At 42.3% G+C, this 26578-nt stretch overlaps 1 protein-coding gene across 1 annotated transcript in view; it reads left to right on the top strand.

Annotated features, from left to right (window-relative positions):
• The first annotated feature begins 3174 nt into the window (after positions 1-3174).
• The window catches only part of LOC141110987 (synaptotagmin-1-like), a 390027-nt gene continuing 366623 nt past the window's right edge, over positions 3175-26578 (top strand). The window contains exon 1 of the mRNA XM_073602857.1: positions 3175-3599. The gene's annotated coding sequence lies outside the window, so the exon portion shown is untranslated. The remainder of the gene's footprint in view (positions 3600-26578) is intronic.

Below are 26578 nucleotides of genomic sequence, written 5' to 3'. Positions count from 1 at the left end.
TCTCTCTCTCTTTGACCCCCCTCTCTCTCTCTTACACCCTCCTCTCTCACCCCCTCTCTCTCACCCCTCTCTCTCTCACACCCCTCTCTCTTTCTCTGACCCCCTCTCTCTCTCTCCCACCTCTGTCTCACACACTCCTCTCTCACCCCCCCCCCTCTCTCTCTCTCTCACCCCACCTCTTTCTCTCAAACCCCCTCTCTCCCACCCTCTCTCTCTCACCCCCTCTCTTTCTCACCCTCTGTCTCCCCTCTCCCCCTCTCTCCCCCTTCTCTCTCACCCCCCATTCTCTCCCTCTGACTGACCACCTCCTTGTGACGTCATCGACTGGTGCATGCTGGATCAGTGATGTCGCCAGGTGGTCCCCTGCCCCTTACCAATATAAGAACTGTCAAACGGTGGAACCTGCAGTAGGCAGTTAGCCTTCATTGGGGGCAGAGTGCTTTTGTTTTTTCAGGTTCGGCGAAGGACATTGTTTTTTTTGTTTTTTTTGTTTTTTTTAACAAAGGACTTGTCAAAAACCCATGTACTGTTTTTATTTATTTATAAATGTGTTAAAGTTGGCATTTGTTAAAGGGGGCTTCCAGATTCTGATAAGCCTCCTGCCAGCAGACCCCCACAAGCCCAGGGTTTTTTCAGGAAGAGGCCCTTGTCCCCATCAACATGGGAAGAAAGTGCTTTGGGGTGGGGAAGCAGAGCCCCCCGCCCCAATACACCCCCTAATGTTGAGGGCATGTGGTCTGGGATGGTTCGGGGGGGGGCGCTTGCTCATCCCCCCCTTTCCTGACCTGCCAGGCTGCATGCTCGGATAAGGGTCTGGTATGGACTTTGGGGGAGACCCCACACCATTTAAAAAAAAAAATTGGCGTGGGGTTCCCCTTAAAATCCATACCAGACCCAAATGGGCCTGGTATGTACTGGGGGTGGGGAACCACACCCCTTTTCTTTTTTTTGTATTGCCGGGTGCCGACAATAGTTTACAGCTGCGAAGTACATTTAAATGCATTTTTTTTCTTTAAAAATGTCAGTTTTGCTGCAGCAGCTTCTATACAATGTACTAGGCAATGTACTAGTCACTATATTTAAAGGCAATTTTCATTTTTATTGTTTCACATCATTAAAATCACTACTCCTTTAAAAAATATTGTTTTTTTGTTTTTAATTTGCATTGATGCATGTCCCCCAGGGTAGTACCCAGGACCCCATACCCTTTTTTTGGCCAATATCATGCATATAAGCCATCAAAATGGGGACTTTTGATTTATTATGTTCGGCTCCTATAGACTTCAATGGGGTTTGTAGCTCGGGGGCCACATATTTTCCCAGTTCAGGAGTACTGGTGTGAACAAACGGGGGGGGGGGGGGGGGGGTTTGGGGTGTTCGGCCCAACTCTAGTCTAGAATAGCATTACCCTACTGTATAGATAAATGTCTACAATAATGTCATCATACTGCAGATAAATGTCTAGAATAGTGTCACCCTACTGTAGATAAATGTCTAGAATAATGTCCCCCTACTGAAGATTAATGTGTAGAATAATGCCTCCCTGTTGTAGATAAATGTCTAGAATAAGGTCACCCTACTGTAGATAAATGTCTAGAATAAGGTCACCCTACTGTACAGATAAATGTCTAGAATAGTGCCACCTTGCTGTATGGATAAATGCCTAGAATAGTGTAATTGAACTGTGGATAAATGTCTAGAATAGTGTCACCCTGCTGTAGATAAATGTCCAGAATAGTGTCACCATTTCTGTATAGATAAGTGTCTAGAATAATGTTACCCTGCTGTAAATAAATGTCTAGAATATTGCCACTCTACGGTAGATAAATGTAGAATAGTGTCACCCTTCTGTAGATAAATGTCTAGAATAGTGTCATTGTGCTGTATAGATAAATGTCTAGAATAGTGTCACCCTACTGTAGATAGATAAATATGTAGAAGTCACCCTGCTGTAGATAGATAAATGTGTAGAATAGTGTCACTCTACTGTAGATAGATAAATATGTAGAATAGTGTCACCCTGCTGTAGATAGATAAATGTGTAGAATAGTGTCCCCCTGCTGTATATACATGTGTAGAATAGTGTCACCCTGCTGTATATACATGTGTAGAATAGTGTCACCCTGCTGTATATACATGTGTAGAATAGTGTCACCCTGCTGTAGATAGATAAATGTGTAGAATAGTGTCACCCTATTCTAGATAAATGTGTAGAATAGTGTCACCCTGCTGTATAGATAAATGTGTAAAATAGTGTCACCCCGCTGTATAGATAAATATGTAGAATAGTGTCACCCTGCTGTAGATAGATAAATGTGTAGAATAGTGTCACCCTGCTGTATATTAATATGTAGAATAGTGTCACCCTGCTGTATAGATCAATGTGTAGAATAGTGTTACCCTGCTGTAGATACAGTAGATACATATGTAGAATAGTGTCACCCTGCTGTATAGATAAATGTGTAGAATAGTGTCGCCCTGCTGTAGATAGATAAATATAGAATAATGTCACCCTGCTGTATAGATAAATGTGTAGAATAGTGTCACCCTGCTGTAGATAGATAAATATGTAGAATAGTGTCACACTGCTGTATAGATAAATGTGTAGAATAGTGTCACACTGCTGTATATAAATGTGTAGAATAGTATCACCCTGCTGTATAGATAAATGTGTAGAATAGTGTCACCCTGCTATAGATAAATGTGTAGAATAGTGTCACCCTGCTGTATATAAATGTGTAGAATAGTGTCACTACTGTAGAGAAAGTGCAGATTTAGTGCTGTGACTCCAGCAGAGAATGCAGGCGGCCCCCTTCTTCTTCTCTAACATGTGGAAAGCCTTAATTATAATTTAAATGTCACCTCTTTAATTGTTAGGAAGTCTTCACTTTATAACCTCCCACTAATTGCACTGCACATTGGATGTAATTTATTAATCATATGTTGAAGCAGTGGGGGGTGAATGGATTCCGACTGTTACATTGTAGTATGAGGAATCTATTGTTCCCCACCACTAATCTCCAGTGTTATAAATAGGCAGGCTGGCAGTGCAGGGCTTTCCTCCCTGCATGTATTATCCTGGTGATCAGACATTGTATTCAGCTTATCTATGTGATGGTGGTGTGTAGGGAGGGCTGATGATGACAAGGTGTCCCCAGAGTAGGGACTCTCCATGTGAAGACAGGGGCAGTGTACAGACACAGGTAGTGCAGAGAAGTTGTTAGCAACAGTTTGTAGGGGGGGGGAGCTCTGACAACGTCATTGATTGCCAGCCCCCCGCCTCCTCCAGGCAGATGGAAGAGTCCTTATAATAAAGAAGGTCCCTGGCTGTGTGTCTCCTCCTCCCCATCTCGCTGGGGCTCCACCTTAGCCAAACAAGTCCGTGCTGTTCACTGATCTGTTCAGCACCAGGGACAGCTACCTCCAGCTACACAAAGGAACTGGGCTCAGCGATCCTCATCTCAGCGATCCTCATCTCAGCGATCCTCAGCATAGTGATCCTCAGCATAGTGATCCTCAGCATTCATTCTCTTCCCTGCCCTCCATTGACTGCCAGTCTTACAGGAGGGAAGAGAAGAACTCTGGGCAGGAGAGACAAGGTAAGACACACAGCTCTCACTTCTCTGCCAGTGTGATGAAAAGTCTTGGATGATGTGCACTGTGCCTTTCTCAGGACTTACCTTACAGATCTATTATTTCTAATGCACATATTATTTCCAGCAGATCTGTGATGGATTATGAGTTGGGTGGGGGTTTAATAAGACTCAATGCCTGTAGCTAATATGGCAGTGTTTACACAGTTCTATGTGCTGCTGGGTGTGCCTTACCACCAGGCTAAGACAAGGATCAATGTGCAAAGTGCACCAACCCTTGTACTAACCCTGAGCAACCATCTCTTATTTTTCCGACAGCTAAAAAGCAATGAAAGTCGGTTGCTGTGGGTTACTGCAGGTTGCACCCGTTGACGTTGGCCTTTTTACTGTCTTACATAGCTTGATGATGACATTTGTGTGTTTACTGTGTCAGCGTCTTTAATAAATATGTGTTTGTTGATAGGCAAGGCAACCTGTGGTCCTCCACTTGTAGCACACCTACAAGCCAAGGATTGCCAGGGATTCCTGGTGCTGGAAGTTTCACATCTGCCACAGAGGCAGGCTGAGACCTGCAGCTTCTCAAGCAACCCAGCATGGTCTGGATACGCTTTGTCTTATAAGTAAAGATAACTGCCATTTTTGTTGGCTTTGACAGTGTGATGAGGGATAGTACAGCACACCTAATGCATGGGATACACACAGGCTTTACAGTTAATCTGTCTCTCTCAAAGAATATCCATCACTAGTCTAGCGTGACACCGACCTTTCTGATGGGTAGATTATATCATTAACCCGCAGAGCAGCTTTACCTTCCGCTTTTCCTATGGTGCTGCTGTGCGTATGTGGTGAGGCCAGCAAGGAGGAAAGAGATCTTCAAAGTTGGTTGCTTGATAACATCATATTGAGTTGCTCCTTATGTGCATTTTAATCGCAGAAGAAGCAAGACACAATCAGCGCAATATCCCTTTGTACACTCCCCACTTGTGAAATTGCCGCTGACACAATAAAGTGATTTCACAACACTTCAAAATGATTTAGAAGATTGTGGTTGACTGTGATACATTAAAGTGAAAGATAAGGCTAACGCTAGCTAAGATACACTGTTAATTTTGAAGTCAATTTTCAATTTAGTTTTAGTCATAGCCTTTTGACTTAAATGCCATTTTAGTTTTAGTCGTATTTTAGTCATCTCAATTGCTTTCGTTTTAGTCGCATTTTAGTCATCTCAATTGTTTTAGTTTTAGTCGTATTTTAGTTGACTAAAATCTCCAGTACATTTTTTTAAATCAGATTTTATTTCTGATTTTTTTTTCTTTTACATAACAAACATATACAAATAAACAAAACAACCACCAACAAAAAATGTTTATTTCATTATTATTGACTATACCAAAAATTCAAAAAATATCCAGGACAACCGATACACTGTATAAAAAGTTAAATCAAACAGGTCAACCTGCTCTTGTAGTCAACTAAAATCTCCAGTACCCACCTGAACTTCCGCTTTCCTTGGAGCTCCACCTGCCTGTTAAATCCCCAGCCCCCTTTAATCTAATGGAAAGCTGTATTGGTTGTGAGATGCAGGCTCCCTCTGTATACCTGCTGCCTGGGAGTTCCGAAACAATGCCCTGCAAACTGCCTTGTGCACTCCCTCACTCTCATTTACATCCCCATCCCCACATACAGGTCACCTCCCTATCCCCAAAATATAATGCACCCCACACTGTGCACTCCCTCACTCCAAATAAATTACAATTTATCTAAACCCATTAGATATTAGTCGACCAAAATTTACAGGAAATTTTAGTTGACTAAATGAAAACGGAAGTTTTCATCAATTGACTTAATTCTAATGTTATTTTCATTTTGTTTTCGTCACTGAAAATATACAGCTGATGAAAACTATTACAAAAATATTTTTGTGTACGAAATAAACACTGCCAAAATATTGCCCACCCCCTGTTACCTATCCTGACTATCCTGTTTAAAAAAGATGTGTGTACTTATCTATTTTTCATCTGGTTCGGTCAGGTGATCCAGCAGCCCAAGCTTCCCTGTGTCAGACAGTGGCTGCTGCAGGGGAGAGGAGGGAGCACCAACAATGGGTGGGCCATGGAAGCTTATGGGAGACATCACAGCTCTAAGAATTCACAGTCATTGTTGAGTGCTCCCTCACACAGGGGAGATGAAGTCACATGATCAGACCAGACCAGATTAAAAAAAGAGGAGCGGAGGGGATTTTTAAAATGAACCTAGACTTACCTACTGTCCAAAGGTCTGGAACCCTTGCCATCATCTTCTATCAGGGGTGCTGGCCTTCGGGCTTCTCCACTAGTGTCGGATATGCATATGCGTAGGATTCAGTCATCCCCCCATACAGAGATCTGTGCCTGCAATGTAGGCTGAGTTACACATTCCAAACAAGACAGTGAATAGGCAAGTAGGTGTATTTAATCGCTGAAGAGACATTTAGGGCACTTTCACACTGGGGCGGGGGGCGTTGGCAGTAAAGCGCCGCTATTTCTAGCGTAGTTTTAGCTACGCTTTGCGGCCACTAACAGGGCGCTTTTAACCCCCGCTAGCGGCTGAAAAAGGGTTAAAAGTGTCTGCAAAGCGCCACTGCCAAGGCGCTTTGCGGGCACTTCGGCAGCCCCGGCTATTGATTTCAATGGCAGGGGTGTTTTTATATCGGTGTATTCACCACTCCCGCAACGCCCCAAAGATGCTGCTTGCAGGACTTTTTTTTTCCGTCCTGCAAGCGCACTGCTCCAGCGTGAAAGAACTCAGAGCTTTCACACTGGGGAGACAGGGGAGGCGCTATTTTTAGCCCTTTAGCGCCTGAAAAATGCCTCAGTGTGAAAGTAGCCTAAACGTCTCTTCTGCGATAGAACATTTCCTCATCTAAGTCTGTTCTAAATAAGCCTTCAGTTCCGCTTTAAGAATAGTTAGAGTTTTTATTAACACCTTAATATTAAAGCAGAACTTTAGGCAAAGAAAAAATTCTCCCCTGCCGTGGGGCTGTCCTGCTGTGCAGGGGTTAAATGCTTGTTGGAACTAGGGGTCAGCAAAAAAGCAGGGCAACTACAAGGTACCGTTTTATCTTTCCCCCGAGATGGGCTTTAACCACTTGCTTACTGGGCACTTAAACCCCCCTCCTGCCCAGGCCAATTTTCAGCATTCAGCGCTGTCAGTCTTTGAATGACAATTGCACAGTCATGATACACTGTAGGGTTTTTATGTTTTGCTAAACAAACAAAAAAAGGTTGAAAACTTTGAAAAAAAAAAAACTGTTTTCATAGTTTGTTATGAAATGTTGCAAACAGGTAATTTTTCACCTTCATTGATGTGCGCTGATGAGGCTGCACTGATGGGCACTGATAGGCAGTGATAAGGCGACACTGATAGGTGGCACTGATGGGCACTGATGAGGCAGCACTGGTGGCTACTGATCAGGAGGCACTGATGAGGCTGCACCGATAGGTGGCACTGATGATCACTGATAGGTGGTACTGATGGGCACTGATAGGCAGGACTGAAGGGCACTGATAGGTGGCACTGATATATGGCACTGATTGGATCTAATAGACACTGGTAGGGGACATTGTGATAGGCAACACTGATAGGTGGAACTGACGATGAGGCACTGATGGACACTGATTGGCAGTACTGATGGGTACTGATAGGTGGCACTGGTGGGCATTGCTAGGTGACATTGGTGGACACTGCTTAGCAGCAGTGGGTGTGGAATGTGCGGGACCGATGTCCCATTTACACAAGCTGGTAAGCATGTGGGAAAAAGCCAATTGCCGGCTTCTGTTTACATCACGTGATCAGCTGTTATTGGCTGACAGCTGATCACTTGGTAAGGGGCAAGGATCTGCTCCTTACTCTGATCTGTGATCAGCCGAGTCTCATGGGCAAACTGATCACAGAGTGTGCTGCCCATGCCCTGCAGGGGGTGCGCACGCAGCACATGCACGGGAGGATATCCATGTACGCCCTCCCATCAATTTGGGCATGCGCTGTAGCCGTCTTTCAGCTTTCGCGAGGGCGGGCAGAAGTTAAAGGAGAAGTATATGATTGTCAAAGGTAGTTTTGCAGCGGTTCAGGTGGGATTCAGATGCAGTTCTGATACGATTGAGGGATACAATTATGAATACCCTTTTGTTCAATGCGAGTTTAATACTGCTGTGATTTCCAATCTGCCTTCATATGCTAAAAATGCTGTCCATCCTCTTCTCTAAAACTGCCTTACATCCACTTCTATACAAACCTATCTTCCTATGTAAACAGTTATCTCAGAATGCCACTATACTCTATGCTGTGCAAGTTTGGAACGCATTGCCCAAATTCGCACAGGACCCTTTTCTTAACCGGATCAAAATCGCACCGCATAGATGTGAACGTCCTTCATAGAAAACAATGTATTTTCAGATGCCATGCAAATCTATGCCTTTCAGAATGCATCTGTCCTGCATCAGATTCATATCAATGTGAACCGGGATTATAGCCTGGTACACACTACTAGTTTTTTTTTTTTTTTTTTTTGCTGAAAGGCTGACAGCTCAGGTCGGAGCCGCTGTGCTAACAATCCAATGTTAGTATAGCGATCTCCCCTGCTGTTCTATTGTGTTCTGACAGGGGGGGGCGGCCTCCCCACCAGAACACTCCGGTCAGCGCTCTCAGCCATTGGCTGAGATCACTGATCGGGAGCTGGTCGGCTCCTGGTTTTCCACTATGGTCGTCAGACAGAAGTCAGCCAAACAGCTGGCTTTTGTCAGACTGGCTGCCATACACATGGGCCGAATGTTGGCCGGTTTTTATTGAACCAGCCAATGTCGTCTGACATTAGGCCTGTGTGTACTAGGCTTAGAGTGGATGTAAACCCGAAAAAAAAAATATATTTTTTTAATCATGCTGTAGAGTATAAGATTTCCTATAATTTGAGCCCAGTCTTGTCACACAGAGTTAATCCATCTCTGAGCAATCCTCTTTTATTGTTCAGTGAGAAAAATCTTGACAAAGTGAGAAAAACGTTGTCAAATCCTCCCCCTTGCTGTGAGTGACAGGTGATTTACATATCTCGTGCACTAGCCTAAGACACTGGCATTATTTTTTAATCCCCTCCCCCACTCCTTTCTTCAGCAGCTCTGCAAGGATTGGCTGTTCCACACCTCACCATGATTTGGCATGCTGAAGTCATGTGGTTACTTTCCTGTCCTTTCACTGGATGTTAGAGATCATAGCAGAAGAACATGCATATTGACAAGGGGAGTGTAGAGGTGGGCGGGGAGTCTACTGACATCACGACTCCACCCACCGAGCCCCAGACAACAGACCCACCCACGGAATCTGCAGTTTTTCGGGTCTCATAACAGACAGAGGGGAGACATTTGACAGGTAAAAATACATGCAGGTGACATGTATATCCTTATAGATAACCCCTATGGCAGTAGTTTAGAAAGGATGACATTGGGTTTACATCCACTTTAAGGTTCCATTCACACCTAGGCGTTCTGGGATTGCAGCAGAATCAATGTGATTCTGCCTGCAATATCAAAACGCACTACAATCACAAAACACAGGTTCAGGTGCCAAGGAGAGCTTCTTTTGGGCGACAAGCTTCACGCAATGCGATTTTCCACGATTGTCACGTGATAAATTGTGCGATAATCATGGCAAAACTGCACTGCGTTTTAGGTGCTATTAAAAATAATGGCACCTGAACCTGTTTTGCCATTGTAGTGCCCAAGTTTCTAGGAGTGGTACTGACCATTGTAGTCATAATTTTTAAAAATCTGATTAACCAGGGTTATACAAATGTAAAAATAATATACAACGTAAAATGGAATAGGAAGCCATTATTTAAACTGCAGAAAAAAAATCTTGAATTTAAACTTAGACAAATTCCTAAACTGTTATTAGTGTATTTACCTTTGCAGCTAGCAGGCTTACTTGCTAAATCTCTGTGGACTCATTATTTCCCAAATATCCTTCAATGTCAGCCCAAGATAATGTAGTCTAGCTTACTCAGTGGAAGCAAGCAATGGCCTGTGAAATTCTCTGAGAAAAGGGTTGGATCCCAACTCCACCTCCACCTCAGAAGCATTGTGACAGCTTGCAAGATTACCTCTTACACATTGTATAAGACCGGTATTAAAATCAAAGTACTTGGGCATTCAGTATATTTTTAAATATAACAGAAATGTGGCCATCACCATTGTTTCTGTGGAGGTAGGCCAGGGCCATCTTTAATATTGATTGGACCCTGGGCAAACATTTTCTTGGGCCCTTAGCAACTATTTGCGGGCAGCGCGGTGCTCAAGGGGCAGAGCAGGGCAAAAGGGGAAGGTGTCCCAGGCCCAGGCACAAGAATGACTGGGCCCCGAGCACCTTCCACTTTTGCCCTGCGTTAAAGACGGCTCTGAGGTAGGCACAGACTAGTGCTAAGAGAGGTTGCCCCAGGAAATTGCTGTCACTCTGCAGAATGCAGCATGGGTCCAGGTGCCCACTTGTTGTAGTCCTTGTCTTGAGTGCAATCCAAAATACAATAATTCAAGGGCACTTGAAGCATACAACTTAGAATTAAGTTGACAGTAGAATTATAGGCAAAACAGTAGAATTATAGGCAAAACTTTTTTTAAAATTTTGGATAGAATACAGGAGGGTTTGTATCCCTGTCCCATAGCCAAACAGGAAGTGAGAGGAAATCCCTGCAAATTGAAGTGGTAGTAAAGCCCGTTTTGTGATTTTTACCTACAGGTAAGCCTATAATAAGGCTTACCTGTAGGTAAAATTAATATGATATTCACCCTGGATGCAGCCGATGACATCACTGGCGCATGCACTCAGAAGATCTGGCATATGTTGCCAGACCTTCAGAGCTTTGTGCTGGAGACAAAGGCTCCCGCGGGCATGCTGTGATGTCATTGCGGCTCTGGCCAATCACACAGGTGGAGCATGCGAACCAGGAAGAAAGACCGGGAGACAATGTCAGCCCTTTCATCGGTGACCTGGCGCCGCTGAAAGGCTTTGTTCCAATGTAAGTATTGCATAATGTGCTAGTATGTAATTGCATACTAGCACATTATGCAATTGCCTTACAGGTGTTTTTTTTTTTAAACAGCCATAGTTTACTACTGCTTTAAGGGAATTGCTTGGGGGCACTCAATTTACCAGAACTAGTGTCCCCATTGGAAGATTTCTCCTCTATTACTTTTCTGGGGACAACCCAAAATTTGGAATTTTCTTTTACTTTCACTTTCAATGATAATGGTAAACAGGACCAATAGAGAGGGTGAATCTCCTTAACGGGGGCACAGACAGTAATAAAAACTGACAACCGTTCTACTCCCTCTCCACTCTATCCAAAACTAGAAAAAAGTTTTGCCTTTAGTTGTACTTTATAGAAGAATTCCAGGTATGGCTATATTGTACAGTTACACTGGTTCAGCTTGCACCAATATACGGTAACTATTCATATACCATGTCTGTGGGATTCCTCTAGAATCTGGAAATCATTGTAGTAGACAGCACTTCTCCAGTGATCTCCACTAGCTCTTGGCTCCTGTGCCAACCAACTTCAATGCTGCATTGTGAACACAAGAGGTTGTGCGCCATTCAGAGATTGCATTGCAACTTCTCGATAAATTCAAAGCATTCTCTAATTGGATGAGGTGGAGAGGTGGGGTGGTGACGTCATGTATATTACAACACAAAATATGTCACATATTTTGAGTTGCTATTATTTACCTCAAAAAAATTTTTGATATGGTTTACAATTTTAGAAGCATGCAACAAAGTTTGAGTTCCCTTGTTGCATGCTTGCTTTGGATCAGTGGGTCAGATAGCCAGGCAACTACCATTTCCAATAGAAGGTACACATTGGCTGATGTCTTATAACTTCTTAACCACTTACCTACTGGGCACTTTGAGCCCCTTCCTGCCCAGGCCAATTTTCAGCTTTCAGCGCTGTCACATTTTGAATGACAATTGTGTAGTCATGCAACACTGTACCCATGTGCCATTTTTATCATTTCTTTTCACACAAATAAAGCTTTCTTTTGTTGGTATTTAATCATTGCTGGGTTTTTAATTATTTTGCTAAAAAAAAGACCTGAAAAATTTTGAAAAAAAAAGGTTTTTCTTAGTTTCTGTCAGTAAATTTTGTAAATAAGTAATTTTTCTCCTTCACTGATGTGCGCTGATGAGGCTGCACTGATGGGCACTGATGAGGCGGCACTTATAGGCACGGATGAGGCAGCACTGAAGGGCATTGAATAAGTTACACTGATGAGGAGGTACTAATATGCCACACTGATGGACAATGATAAGTGGCACTGATATGCAGCACTGATGGGCACAGATAGGTGACACTGACGGGCGGCACTGATGGGCAATGAAAGGCAGCACTGACTGGTACCACTAATGGGCACTGATTGGTGTCACTGATGGGCACTGGTTGGTGTCACTGATGGGCACTGCTGGGGCTGTACTGTAGTCAGGGCACTGATGATCAGTGCCCTAATTACCTGTATTTGTCTCCCCTGCAAGGAGATGTCGCTGATCGGCTCTCCTCACCACACAATCGTGCAGGTGTACAAGTGCGGCGGTTCTGGGGCACCTTCATATAAGTGCATCCCACCCACCATAATTTTACTATATGCCGGGAAGTGGGTAAAGAAGAAGAAGGCCTTTATGGAAGAGTGGCAAAAAGGAAGCCATTGTTGAAAGAAAGCCATAAGAAGTCCTGTTTGCAGTTTGCGAGAGGCCACCTGGGGGACACAGCAAACGTGTGCAAGAAGGTGCTCTGGTCAGATGAGACCAAAATGGAACTTTTTGGCCTAAAAGCAAAATGTTATGTGTGGCGGAAAACTAACACTGCACATCAGCTTGAACACACCATCTCCACCGTGAAACATGGTGGTGGCAGCATCATGTTGTGGCGATGCTTTTCTTCAGCAGGGACAGGGAAGCTGGTCAGAGTTGATGGGAAGATGGATGGAGCCAAATACAGGGCAATCTTAGAAGAAGACCTGTTAGAGCCTGCAAAAGACTTGAGACTGGGGCAGAGGTTCACCTTCCAGCAGGACAATGACCCTAAACATACAGCCAGAGCTACAATGGAATGTTTTAGATCAAAGCATATTCATGTGTTAGAATGGCTCAGTCAAAGTCCAGACCTAAATCCAATTGAGAATCTGTAGCAAGACTTGAAAATTGCTGTTTACAGACGTTCTCCATCCAATCTGACAGAGCTTGAGCTATTTTGCAAAGAAGAATGGGCAAAAATGTCACTCGCTTTTATTTATCATTTTCCTTCCACTTCACAATCACGTGCCACTTTGTGTTGGTTTATCACATAAATCCCAATAAAATACATTTATATTTTTGGTTGTAACATGACAAAATGTGGAAACGTGCAAGGGGTATGAATACTTTTTCAAGGCACTGTAGTTAAAGCAGTAGTAAACTTTTTTTTTTTTTATATGGACCCTTGCAGCTTTATGCCAGCACATTATGGCAGAAAGACCAGGTGATGATGGTTGTGCAGAGCTGAAGGGCTTTCTTCGACAGGTAATGTCGAAGAAAGCCCTTCAGCTCTGCACAACCATCATCACCTGGTCTTTCTTCCGTTTTCGCTCCATTTAGCTGCATAAATGGCTATTCTGCAATGATGCGGCTCCATTGCATGCATGTGGGAGTCACATCGTCACGGCACAGAGCAGGTGCCATCATATACACCAAGCTGTACATGTACGGCTCAGTGTACATTACCGCTGGCAGGCAGGAGGAAGCATTTATGGCAGAAGAGACCAATAGGATCTCTTCTGCCATAAAAAAAAATCTGCCTGTCAGCATTACTTTTTACGTTTAACCACTTACAGACCTGAAGATTTTGCCCCTTAATGACCAGGCCATTTTATGTGATACGGCACTGCGTCACTTTAACTGACAATTATGGGGTCGTGTGACGCTGTACCCAAACAAAATTTACATCCTTTTTTTTCCCACAAATAGAGCTTTCGTTTGGTGGTATTTAATCACCTCTGCAGTTTTTGCACTATAAACAGAAAAAGAGCGACATTTAAAAAAAAAAAACATTTTTTACTTTTTGCTATAATAAATATCCCCAAAAAATAAAAAAATAAACAAATTTTTTTATCAGTTTAGGCCAATATGTATTCTTCGACATATTTTTGAATGAATGAAAAAAAAAACACAATAAGCGTATATTGATTGGTTTGCGCAAAAGTCATAGCTTCTACAAAATAGGAGACATATTTATGGCATTTTTATTATTTTTCTTTTTTTACTAGTAATGGCGGCGATCTGCGATTTTTAGCGGGACTGCGACATTGCGGCGGACAGATCAGACACTTTTGTCACTTTTTTGGGACCATTGACACTTATTCAGCGATCAGTTTTATAAAAATACATTGATTACTGTTTAAATGTCACTGGCAGGGAAGGGGTTAACACTAGGGGGCGAGCAAGGGGTTTAGTGTGTCCTAGGGAGGTGTTTCTAACTGTGGGGGGAGTGGACTGACTGGAAGGGGAGAGAGATCACTGTTCCTAATCCCTAGGAACAGCAGATCTGTCTCTCCTCCCCTGAGAGAACGGAGATTACATTGACAGATCCCCGTTCTGTCTCTCTCAGGAGTGCTTGCGGGTAGCCGGCGGACATTGTGGCCGCCAGCCACGTGCATTGGCTCCTACGTCACGCGGCGGGCTTGCGCCCCCTATACCCCCTAAAACTGCTACCGTACAGTTACGGCGATTCGCGCACCGTATAACGATGGTGGCTGATCGGCAGGTAGTTAACACCACTTTAAACTTTAAGTACCGTTCAGTTAGTTCTGAAGTGCTTTCAAAGACTAAGACCATATTTAGTAAGTATCACATCTATGTGGCTGCGGTGCCTGCGTTTCATGCAGGAAAAAGATCCCTGTACCTTTTTTTTAAATGCAGCTGGAGGGAAATCGCATGGTGCTTTTTTAGCATACCTAACAATCAGCTTCTGGCAAACCAGGAGAATTATATACAGATCAAAATTTGGCCAGTCCTTGCTGAACCAGCTGAATTTCGATCTGTGTGCTCCCAGCTTTAGAGACAACAGACAACTAGTTTTCACCTTTATTCATCTCAGTGCTGTTACTCTCTGGCAGCATCTTTGCAGAAACTTGCAGTCTAAGTGCTCACTCTACAGTGATGGTCTGGTTTCCTGATGATTACAGCAATGCATAATGTGTGTTAAAGTGGGACTTGTTGTCTCCATTAGAAGGACAGAGAGATGTCACTCAATAACAGGAAGTATCTGAACTATGATCTTCAGAGCTAAAGCTGGCCATGCTCTAGTAGAATTTTGTTTGCAATTTTTCATTTTAACCTGTTCAGATCCATGCTATAGCCGAATGACGGCTACAGCGCGGACCTGCTTTGCCAGGAGTATGTCTATTGACGTCCTCCTGTGCCTGAGCATCCTGCGCGCGCCCTGCGTGCTCTGTGACCAGTCCTAACCCCTTACCACGTGATCAGCTGTCAGTCAATGACAGCTGATCATGTGATGTAAACAGAGCCGGTAATCGGCTATTGTTTATCCTCGCGCTGACAGCGTGAGGAGAAAAACAAAAGCCGATCACCAGCGGCCATGAGAGGGACATCAGTCCCGATCACGGAGAGCTGCCACCAGCTCCTCAATGCCCACCTGTGCAACCTGCCAGTGCCGTCTACCAGTGCTCACCAGCGCCACCCATCAGTGCCCACAGTGCCACCCATCAGTGCCCACAGTGCCACCTATCAGTGCCCACAATCAGTGCCTCATCAACAGTGCTGCACATCAGTGCCACCTATCAGTGCCCATCAGTGTCATCTACCAGTGCCCATCAGTGCCGATCATCAGTGCCACCTATCAGTGCCACCTATCTGTGCCCATCAGTGCCACCCATCAGTGCCACCAATCCGTGGCACCCATCAGTGCCACCCATTAGGGCCCATCAGTGCCATCTTATCAGAGGCCATCAGTGCCGCCCTATCTGTGCCCATCAGTACCGCCTTATCTGTCCCCATCTGTGGTGCCTTATCTGTGCCTATCTGTGGCGCCTTAACTGCCTATCAGTGCCCATAAGTGCAGCCCATCAGTGCCCACCAGTGCAGCCTATCAGTGCCCACCAGTGCTGCCTCATCAGCGCATATCAATGAAGGAGAAAAATTACCTGTTTGCAAAATTTTATAACAAACTATGAAACATGATTTTTTTTTTTTTCCAAATTTTGTTTAGCAAAAAATAAAAATCCCAGCTGTGATTAAATACCACCAAAAGAAAGCTCTATTTGTGTGAAAAAAATGATAAAAATGTCATTTGGGTACAGTGTTGTATGACTGCACAATTGTCATTCAAAGTGCGTCAGCGCTGAAAGCCTGCCATTGCAGTGTATGGCCTCACCAAGCAACCGCTTCGGTATCTGCTTACAGCTGTCAAACCCAAGTGCAGAAATCAGCAGATTCCTGCCACTGGGATTTGCACCATGGCTACACACCTGTGCAAATGCAGCGTTAGGGAGCGTACATTTACCTTTCTGTCCTATACTGTTAAACCAGGACAAGATGTGAGGGAAGCTATAAAAGTAATATCAACAGATGTGGGTCTAATGCTGGCCACAAACTAGTAGAGTTTAATTTAATTTTAATTTATATTTAATTTAATTTTGATTTAATTTTTTAATTATTAGTGGGGTCAAATCAGCATTCATTTTGAACAGCAGTGACCAAAAATTTGAAGGAGCCAGATAAAAAAGTTTTCTTGAATGTACAAATTGGGAATATGTTTTGTTGTTTGGTAAAGTCCACGTGTTCCAAAATTGAATGTTAAAAGCAAATTAAACTTTTGAAAAGCATCCATCAAGCCATTGAATGTACTGGGAATTTTCATATGAACATTCGTTTGAAAATCTACTAGTGTATGGCCAGCGTTAGCTTTTTCATTTTAGTAAGTTACCAGTAGACATGTGCGGTTCGTTTTGTTCCGAATACATTTTCGGAAAAATTTTTCATTAATCGGGGATTCGGATATATCTTCGGACATAATTTCCGAAATTCAAATTGAAATTCAAATCAAATTTTACATTCAATTCCAGTCGAAAAACTGTAAACATGTTTTTGTAATCAAAGACTGTGTGTGTTATAAAGTACCATTTCAAAATAATGCTGTTTTAGTTAAGCCAAAGGTGATTTAAAGAGTCATTGTAATCATTTGATGAAGATTTTTCTTTTGTTTGTTCACTTTGCCTCATTCTAATTGAAAAACCAAAAAGAAAAAATCATTAAATTTGAAGAAAATTCAAAAAAGACATAAAATGAATTCCGAATACGAATTTCGAATACAAATGCAATCCCAAATTCCGAATTGAGCGAAGCAACCGACTTTAACTAAACTAAATAACTAGATTAACTAATCTAAACGAAAACAAATTTTTTCATCATGCACATGTCTAGTTGCCAGAACTGGGATTTACATTTTCCTACTTGTGAATCTGAATCAGAGTAGTGTTAACCACTATATGAGTGATCAGGGCTGGGACAAGGGGTGGGCAGGAGGGGAGGCTGCCCTGGGCACAATGGTTTAATGCAAGGATGGGGGCACCCTGTGCCAGTTGCTTCTGTTACAAGGCCGACAGGAGTAGTGGCAGTGACACATACAAAGAAAAACTTGACCCTAGAAAAAGAGGACTTTTAAGGTACCACATGTTTATATAAAAGGTCAATATTTTGATTCTACAAATGTTAAAAAAACATAATTGACATGTGGAGAAAACCACAATATTTCACATAAACATTGCAAATACATAAAAGGCTAAATATATAATCACTCATCATCCCCATTGAACTTGGGCGATGACATGCTTGCTCTAACTTTGACACGTTTCACGGGTCAATGCCCGCTTCATCAGGAAGATATCAAACTCTATAATAGTAAACAACATTCATCAAGACAACAATGTAATAAGAAATATCCAATCCAGGTTTATCAACCCTGCTAGGGAGATAAAATAGTCCATACCTATATTTTGCATAATAAAACGATCATACATAGAGTGATACGCACAACCACCAATTGTAAATGTTCTAGAAGAGGAGTGTAGTTTGGAAAATGTGGGCCCCTAATGTTGATATTATTCTTACCATCTGTGAGCATATTGGTTCACATTGCTACAATAACATGAATATACTAGATTACTGCCCGACAATGAGTAGGTACAACCCCTTACTTAGGTTATCTCGTATTATCACCATTATATATATATATATTTTTTTTTTTTCTCTTTATTTTCAATGTTCTCACATATGACTTAACATTAGTCTTATTAAAGGGTTTCTTCTTACTTTTGTATGTGGACTTGGAGTGGACTAACCTTGGAGGAACTGACCTTTCTCTTCCGGAACGTTTACAATTGCTGGTTGTGTGTATCACTATTTATGATTGTTTTATTATGCAAAATTTAGGTTTGCAATATTTTATCTCCCTAGCAGGGATGACAAACCTGGATTGGATATTTCTTATTACATTGTTGTCTTGACGATTGTTGTTTACTGTTATAGAGAATGACTATTAAAATCTTCCTGATAAAGCGGGCTTGGACCCGTGAAACGCGTCAAAATTACAGGAAGCATGTCATCTTCCAAGTTCGATGGGGATGATGAGCGATAATATATTTAGCCTTTTATATATTTTTAATGTTTACGTGAAATATTGAGGTTTTCTCTAAATGTCATATATGTTTTTTAACATTTGTAGAGTAAAATATTGACCTTTTATACAAGCATGTGGTACCTTAAAAGTCCTCTCTTTCTAGGGTCAGGTTTTTCTTTGTATGTATTAAGTTTTTTAGGACAGCATTTGTCCAATAAATAAGAAGGTCTTCTATTGAATCCCTTCCCTCCATTAGCTTACCTAACTGACAGTGACATCACTGCTAACCTAACCCTAAGGGAAGGGGGGGGGGGTGCAGTTTGGCATCTTTGCCCTGGGCGCTGGATGACCTTGTCCTGACACCGCAAGTGATTCATACATTTCCATTTCTTTTAAAAGAATGCATCAAAGTGTCAATTGAAAAATGGATTTCTTTGGTGGACATCAATGTATTTGATTTACACAGACTTCTTACGTTCATGGGTATCCTCAAGACCGAACAGGTTTGATTCATAGATTTTCACTCTACAACATCTTTTTTAAGAATAAAAATAAAATAAACCATTCAGTCACTGATCTTATGCTCTTTTCTCCATTTATTTTTTGGAGTAAACCAGCATGTAGGTGCCACTATGTTTTTAACATACCTATCATAAATATATTTTAAAAATGTAAGGATGGGGCAGATTAAGGATCTTAGAAGCCTAACTATATCTATTTTTAATCTACTTCAGTTTGGTGATGTGATCCCGCTGTTCCGGCTCCCCTGTGTTAGTGAATGGCTGCTGCACAAGAGAGCCCCAACAACAGCTTGGCTATGGGAGCCTATGAGTGACACCATGGCTTCCGGAGTTCAGGGCTGTTGTTGTGCGCTCCCTTATACAGAATCACAGGATCACTGGCCAGATCATATTAAAAATAGGTAAGTATACAGATCTTTCTTATACAGGTTAGACAGGATAGGTAGGGGGAGGGGGAAGGAACATTATTAAGAAATAGATATAGTTTCTTCCACTTTGATGGGTTTTATTCCTTCTGAGGATCTCAAGAGTTTTAAAAATGTAAATGATTACTGCTGCTTCAGGTTATACACTCACCGGCCACTTTATTAGGTCCACCTTGTTATTACCGAGTTGGATCCCACCTTTTGCCTTCAGAAATGCCTTAATTCTTCATGCCATAGATTCCAACAAGGTGTTGGAAACATTCCTCAGAGATTTTGGTCCATATTGACATGAGAGCATCACTCAAGTTGCTGCAGATTTGTTGGCTGCACATCCATGATGCGAATCTCCTGTTCCACCACATCTCAAAGGTGCTCTGTTAGATTGAGATCTGGTGACTTTGGAGGCCATTGGAGTACAGTGACCTCATTGTCATGTTCAGGAAACCAGTGGTGAGATGATTTGAGTTTTGTGACATGGTGCATTATCCTGCTGGAAGTAGCTATCAGAAGATGGGTACACTGTAGTCATAAAGGGATGGACATGGTCAGCAACAATACTACAGGTAGGCCGTGGTGTTTAAATGATGCTCAATTGGTACTAAGGAGCCCAAAGTGTCCCAAGAAAATATCCCCACACCATTACACCACCATCACCAGCCTGAACCGTTAATACAAGACAGGAAGGATCCATGCTTTCATGTTGTTTACGCCAAATTCTGACCCTACAATCTGAATGTCGCAGCTGAAATCGAGACTCATCAGACCAGGCAAAATTTTTCCAATCTTCTGTTGTCCAATTTTGGTGAGCCTGAGTGAATTATAGCCTCAGTTTCCTGTTCTTAGCTGACAGCAGTGGCACCTGGTGTGGTCTTCTGCTGCAGTAGCCTATCTGCTTCAAGGTTCAATGTGTTGTGCGTTCAGAGATGGTATTCTGCATACCTTGGTTGTAACGAGTGGTTATTTGAGTTACTGTTGCCTTTCTATCATCTCGAACCAGTCTGCCCATTCTCCTCTGATATCAACAAGGCATTTTCGTCCACCTGTCGCTCACTGGATATTTTCTCTTTTTCGGACCATTCTCTGTAAACCCTAGAGATGGTTGTGCGTGAAAATTCCAGGAGATCAGTGGTTTTTAACCTCCCTGGCGGTATGATTATTTCAGATTTTAGGTGATGAAAGCGGTACAATTATTTTGCATGGAAATTTGGCGTTTTATATTGTAGGCCTGTAATTCTTAGGAATAACACACTTAAATCTGTCCAAACAAGAATCTAGTAGACATCCCGGGCATGATAAAGTTTGAAACACAAAATCATAAATTGTAATATAATAAATAACTATAAATAATTATAACAAATAATAATATAATAATAATAAAAAATATTCAATAATGTAATCAAATCAAAAACACTGAAATTTGTGCTCAGTTGCAGAATTGTCACTGTTATTACTTTCAGTGTTTGATGACGGATCACCCCACAAATCACTATCGCTCAATTCTGCGAGTGATTCTAATTTATTATCGCTGTTTTCTTGCTGGTCTAAAACCACTTTTGATGTAAAGGGACGGTTTTAGTTGCTATGGACAATCTCCAGTTTCCAGGCAGAAAGAACAGTATTTATAATATAAAAGTGCATGCAGGGCACGGGACAAACCACTAGGGACAAAGGGGATGTGTAATTATTCAGTATACTGTATGTATACTGTAACGCTCGTAGGGAACGGAGCTCAGCACTCGGCACTGTGAATCAAGCGAGATGACAGCTCGCAGACACAGTGGGGAGACATCGCAGGATCCAGGGGACAAGGTAAGTTACTTTGCCTGGATACTGCGATGCGATCCCGAGTCTGGCTCGGGATTACCACTTTTGGTACTGAAATTCCACCCCGAGCCAGACTCGGGAATACAGCCAGGGAGGTTAAAATACTCAGACCAGCCCGTCTGGCACCAACAACCATGCCACATTCAAAGTCACTTAAATCCCCTTTCTTCCCCATTCTGATGCTCAGTTTGAACTTCAGCAAGTCCTCCTCACCACCTCTAGATACCTGATGCATTGAGTTGCTGCCATGTGATTAGCTAATTAGCAATTTGTGTTATCAAGCAATTGAACAGGTGTACCTAATAAAGTGACCGGTGAGTGTATATTGGAATTAAACAAGAACAGTTGTCCGGTTTGTGTTCATGATGAATTATTATGACTGATATCTCCATTTTAACTTTGGTTGCTTGCTATGACTCTTCTGGAACATCTAGAAAACACATTTTAATCATACAGATATGACTATGTATCCTGCTGCCTTACTTTGTATCCCGCTGTTACTGATTAGAACCAATCACAGTATTTTATGAAAACTGTTTAGTCAGAGTTTTTTCATAGTAACAAAGATGCTATATATGGTGCATATATTGTACATGAATATGGTGATATATTTACAGTGGTTTGTCCACCATGGCCTCACTTACAGAGGCATTCATCCTTTAATTTGGGATGTAAGTCTTTACTAAGAAACTAAAGACCGGTTTGTTTACCTTCTAATAGGGAAGATACTGAACAAGCTGGTAAAAAGAGCCACATACAAAGAGTTTTCGCTTGAAAACAATATTTTGAGCAATAAGATTCATGCACACTGCTGCTCCTAAACTGTCATTTTTGGAGCTTTTGGCGTTTTTTGCCTAAGCCCCTGTACGCACCTTAAAGTTGAGTTCCACCCAAAAGTGGAAGTTCCGCTTATCTGATTCCTCCCCCCCTCTGGTGCCACATTTGGCACCTTTCGCAGGGAAGGGTGGAGCGGGTACCTGTTTTTTACAGGTACCCTGTCCCCACTTTTGGGAGACCAGGCCGCGGCGAATTACATCAGCAGCTCCACCCCCCTCCGCCCTCCCCTTCTGCCGGGCCAGTGAGAGAGTGCAGCGCGCTTCGCACATGCGCAGTAGGCACCCGACCGTGAAGCCATAAGGCTACACTGCCAGGTTCCCTTACCCACAATGGCGGTGGCAGCACCCGACCAGCCGATGTAAACATCATCTGCGGTGCCGACATCGCTGGACTCCAGGACAGGTAACTGTCCTAATGTTTAAAGTCAGCGGCTACAGTATGTGTAGCTGCTGTCTTTAAATTTTTAAATAAAAGCTTTAATAAAAGCCTATGGGGATGATTTACTAAAGGCAAATAGACTGTGCACTTTGCACAGTGCAGTTGCTCTAGATTATTATTGGTAAATAAAGTAAAGCTTCACTTTGCAAAGTCTATCCAATCACATGCAAGGGAAATAAAACAGACAGCATTTTTGCTTGCACATGATTGGATGATGGAAGTCAGCAGAGCTTCTGCTCATTTACTAAGCTCTGGAGCAAATGCTTTAGCAAAGTGCACATTCTATTTGACTTTAGTAAATCAACCCCATTGCGTCCATGTACGTAAGGGGGTTAATTTACTGTGCACTTTTGAAAGGAGTGGCTGTGGACGTGGTATCTTTGAATTTTGCCAAAGTGTGTGATAGTTCCCCAGGCACAGCTAATGTGTAAGGTAAAGCCTACAGGCTTAGAAAATTCAGTTTATAAATGGACAGAAAACTGGCTAAAAGACCGTATTAAAGTGGTTGTTAAGCCAGTTGTTTAAAAAGCTCTCATCCCCTCTGTATTAGAGCAATAAGTTCCCCTGTGTCTATGTTATATCATAAATATGCTTATCTTTACTGATAACACATCGTCTCCCTGCGATTAATTGGGGGGGGGGGGGGTCGCTGACACGAGCAGACAGAGAGAGGAGGGGGGAGAGGATGGAGGAGAGGACACAGGAGACAGAGTGCAGGGCTGCGGATGACAGAGGCACGTACGCTGACAACGGTGTCAGGGCCCAGCAGCCCTGATATATCATGGTCAGCATACAGGGGAAGGGCATAGCCAGGGAGGATCAGACAGGTATTAAAGGTGATACGGGGGGCCAAATGACACAGCAAAAGCACTGTGCTGTATAACATGCTTTAAGGGAACAGGATCTGTTTTCTTGGGGTTAACAAACGCATTAAGAGAGCAGTGATTAACCACTTGTCGACCAGCTCACACACATTTACGTTGGCAAAGTTGCTCCTTCCCGCACATCACCGTACCTATACGGCGGCTCCTTTAAGAGCCATAGCAGGCGTATGCATGCCATCGGAGGCTGCACGGCGGGGGGACCCGATGTGAGTGGCCGTCGGTCGCGATGTCTGCCGGCCATCGCAGGCACGAGAGCCAGAACGGGGATTTGTGTATGTAAACACACAAATCACCATTCTGACAGGAGAGGAGAGACAGATCGGCTGTTCCTAGTAATTAGGAACAGCGATATGTCTCCTCCTCTAGTCAGTCCCATCCCAACACAGTTAGAAACACACATGAGGGAACACATTTAACCCCTTGATCGCCTAGTGTTAACCCCTTCCCTGCCAGTGACATTTATACAGTAGTCAGTGCATTTCTATAGCACTACAACAAAACAAACACTCTTGCGCATAAATGTGTAAGCCCGACAGTTCAAAGTTCAGGATGGACGGTGCTTTCGGCCTTGCTGCACTCAAGGATAGGGATATCCTAGCAATCGAACAAAAAACAAAAGAGAGAGGGTGCACCGGCCTTGTGCATTATCCTTAAAAGTTTATTAAAACAAACACATAAAAACTACTACTCACAAAGGTAGATGAAAATCACGCTAGATTGATCTTTATGGCTAGTGGTGATCGATCCACTGATGGCAGTCTCCGGCCAGTGCGCCCTCTCCCTTTTGTTTTTTGTTCATTTTTATAGTACTGATCACTGTATAAATGTCAATGGTCCTAAAAAAGTGTCAAATGTGTCCGATCTGTCCACTGCAATGTAGCAGTACCGCTAAAAATTGCAAATCGTTGCCATTACTAGTAAAAAAATATTAAAAAATAAAAATGCCATAAATCTATCTCCTATTTTGAAGACATTATAACTTTTGCGCAAACCAATCAATATACACTTATTGCATTTTATTTTGTTTTCTTTTAACAAAACTATGTAGAAGAATACATATTGGCCTAAACTGATGAAGAAATTTGTTTTAAAAAAAAAAATTTGGGGGGTATTTATTATAGCAAAAAATATAGGTTTTTTTCAAAATTGTCGCTCTTTTTTTATTTAAAAAAAGAAAAAGAAAAAAAAAGAAAAAAAAGAAAAACCACAGAGGTGATCAAATACCACCAAAAGAAAGCTCTATTTGTGGGATAAAAAAGACGTCAATTTTGTTTCGGTACAGCGGTACAGTGTATATTTCATGCTATCCTTGTGAATGGACAGCACAGTGGCTCAGCAGTTAGCACCTTTGCCTTGTGGCACTGCTTGTGTGGGTTTCCTCCAGGTACTGCGGTTTCCTCCCACACTCCAAAGACATGTTGAGAGGTTAATTGGCTCCAATCTAAACTGGTCCAGTATGTTTGTGTATTATTGTACATACAGTATATGTATATATGTGTGTGTATATTATTATAGTATGTGTATGCCTGATATATAGAGATCTTAGATTGTAAGCTTCTTGAGGGCAGGGACTGATGTGAATGTAGAGTATGTAAAGCACTACCTAAAGTCACAGCGCTATATAAATAATGCTTGTAATAAATAAATACAATGTAACTTATAAATATGCACCCAATAATGTGAGAAACAAAAAAAAAAGACATAAAAGCCTGACTGAGCTCAACCTGAATTGTACATACTGTGTGCTGTATCCATACATAGGTGTACCAAGACCCAGTGATCTAATACATAGAACTTAATTGAAGTTCACCCCCTTTTTGGAATTATTCCCCAAACTTTTTTTTTTCTTTTTCTTTCCCTACTCCCCTATTCTGTCTTGAGGACACATTTTAAAGTTTTCTTTTTCTCACCCAATAATGTGATTATTCATTAAATGCATATTCACTATATGTTCAATGTGCTAACACATAGAACACACAGAACATGGAAATGCAATAGTTTTAGTAAATATAAACTGCTAAATACCTTTTCTCGTCAGCAGTATATAGCAGTCTTGTGACTTCTATCAGTGTTCAGCCGAGCACTGATTAAAGCTTGTAGGAGGAGTTTTCATTCTCCCCTGATTGTCCTATGAGGCTGCATGACCCCTGACCCTCTGTCTGTTCAGTGCTGATTGGCCCTGTGCTGATTACATGCGCCTTCCCAAGAAAAAAATAACTCTCTAGCAATACACACCAAACTGAGCATGTTCAGCATGCCCAAAAGGCTCTGTTCTATCAGCAGATGATTGGGGACTGTGGAAGAAGGGGAGGATCAGAGAAGACAGAATCACACAGCCTTTTTACACAATGCAGAGGATTAACCCCTTAGGTTCCACAGTGAGTATAACAAGCATGCTTTACTGTATATACAGACTGATTTTACTGTTGTGGGTTTAGTAACACTGTAGGCTAGCCATGTATGGGTCAAAATTCAGCGTTTCCATTCAAAAGGAGGTCATCTAGTGATCAACTCCTCCGGAATGGGATTGTTGGTTAATTCTCGCTTGGTCAGCTCTTGCAGCCAATGGGGCTCCTCCACTGCTAAAATACAATAGCGCAGCTGGGGTGGATTCCCCCACCTGTCTCAAATGTGTGCATCAGAAGATTGTTTTTTTTTTTTTTTCGATCAGCTGGCTGGCTAATCAAAAAAGAAAAAAAAAAAGAACGATTTATGGCCAGCTTTAGCCTACAGGGTTGTACGTATTATTCAGATAAGCTCTCATTGTGAGCGAAAAGGTTGTCTGTTCACCATAATGGGCAATTAGATTCTCTGTTTCTTTCTCTAATATGCAATGTAATAAGAGACTTTAAGTAATCAACTGCATTGGGAAGCACGGTCTGTTCTTTCTTATACTTTGAAAAATGAAGTCTGATGATTTTTATGAGAGAACAGGAAGCAAAAGCATGGCAGTGTTGCACATAGCCACCAATCAGATGCTAGCTTTTACTGTATTTCGTGTTACGGGAATGAAAGATGGAATTTCGTAAATAGGCCTTGGTTGACACTATGCTTTCTTTTCTGTGATTAGTACATATGATACTTTTTTACATTGAAAGAAAGCCAGGCTGTACACATTATCGTTATCTCACAGGCACCTATTGCTGGCAATTGCCCAAGCAGGCCCCAAGCCTGCACTGTGGGGAGGCAGGTGACATATCACATACTCCTCTATGGTACGGGGTGTTGGTTGGTAATTTTATTGTTATGATAAGTTTACCTAAAAGGAAAACTAAGCACCAGCCAATCAATTCAAGTCAATATATCCTTTATTCTTGACAGTAAAGTTACAAACAGTGGAACGAAAGTAGCCATTGTGTTTTGGAGG

Source organism: Aquarana catesbeiana, linkage group LG10, assembly GCF_042186555.1.
Source record: "Aquarana catesbeiana isolate 2022-GZ linkage group LG10, ASM4218655v1, whole genome shotgun sequence".
NCBI lineage: Eukaryota > Metazoa > Chordata > Amphibia > Anura > Ranidae > Aquarana > Aquarana catesbeiana.
The sequence above is the reverse complement of the archived record's forward strand: the minus strand, read 5'-3'. Positions and strand labels throughout refer to the sequence as shown.